Genomic DNA, 1,399 nt, shown 5'->3' on the forward strand with positions numbered 1-1,399 from the left:
AAGCGAGTCTCCTGCCTCTGCCTCCCAAGTAGCTGGGACCACAGGCGCCTGCCACAACACCTGGCTACTTTTTGGTTGCAGTCATCATTGTTGTTGTTTTGGCGGGCCCAGGCTGGATTTGAACCTGCCACCTTAGGTGTATGTGGCTGGCGCCTTAGCCACTTGAGCCACAGGTGCCGAGCCTAGTTTCTGGTTTTTTACAAATGTACTGTGGTTTTATGAAATTTTAACATTAGGGAAAATTGCATGAGGAATTTATGATAACTTTCTATACTATATTTGCAACTTATCTTTACATCTAAAGTTTCCCAAACTAAAAAGTTTATGTGAGACAGAAAGGGAGAAAGAGATGAAATGACAAAATCTCTTTCAAAATTGAAGTAGAAATCTCCACAATTAGTTCTCAGGAGCCTCAGTGTATGTGGCCAGTGCCATAACCACTGTGCTACAGGCGCTGAGCCGACATTTATTTCTTGAAGTCAGAAATGGAAGTTTGTTGTTTATAATTGACTATAATGCTATTATCTGAAACCACGTACACAAATATTTCAATATTCCTAATTATTCATTTTGAGCAAAAATATAATTAAATCTTATGCAAGAGAAGAAGAAAATTCTGACCTACAAAGCAGTATGGTTTAAGGATGTTCATGAGATGTGACTGTAAGTATTAAACCCAGAAACAATGTATATGTCCACTAGTAGCAGAATGGTTTAACGAACTCATGAAGACATTAAAATATATGTTTTGGCTCAGTGCCCATAGTACACTGGTAACAGTGCCAGCCACATACACTGAGGGTGGTGGATTCAAACCTGGCCCGGGCCAGCTAAACAGCAATGACAACTGCAACAAAAAAATAGTGTGTAGTCCCAGCTACCTGGGAGGCTCAGGCAAAAGAATCACTTAAGCCCAAAAGTTGGAGGTTGCTGTGAGCTGTGATGGCACAACACTGCATGGAGGGTGACATAACGAGACTCTGTCTCGAAAAAAAAAAAAAAGAAATATATGTATATATTTTAGAGGTAGTGTCATTATATCACTCTCAGTAGAGGCTGTGGCATCATAGCTCACAGCAACCTTAAACTCCTGGGCTTAGGCAATTCTCTTGCCTTAGCCTCTCGAGTAGCTGGGACTACAGGTGCCCGCCACAATGACCAGCTATATTTTTGTTGCAGTTTGGCCAAGGCTGGGTTTGAACCCGCCACTCTCAGTATATGGGGACAATGCACTACCCAATGAGCCACAGGCGCCGCCCATGAAATATATACGTTTTAATGAATGCTTACATACAAGGAAATATACCGGCTCTGCGCCTATAGCTCAACCGGCTAAGGCGCCAGCCACGTACACCTAAGGTGGCAGGTTCAAATCCCCAGCCCGGACCCGCCAAAACAA

The 1,399-nt window shown here is 42.9% G+C and overlaps 1 protein-coding gene across 1 annotated transcript in view; it reads right to left on the reverse strand.

Annotated features, from left to right (window-relative positions):
• The window catches only part of SEC24A (SEC24 homolog A, COPII coat complex component), a 101,365-nt gene that overhangs the window by 13,442 nt on the left and 86,524 nt on the right, over positions 1–1,399 (reverse strand). The window lies entirely within an intron of this gene.

The sequence above is a fragment of the Otolemur garnettii genome, unplaced genomic scaffold (assembly GCF_000181295.1).
Source record: "Otolemur garnettii isolate 467f Iridium unplaced genomic scaffold, OtoGar3 scaffold00003, whole genome shotgun sequence".
NCBI classification, from domain to species: domain Eukaryota; kingdom Metazoa; phylum Chordata; class Mammalia; order Primates; family Galagidae; genus Otolemur; species Otolemur garnettii.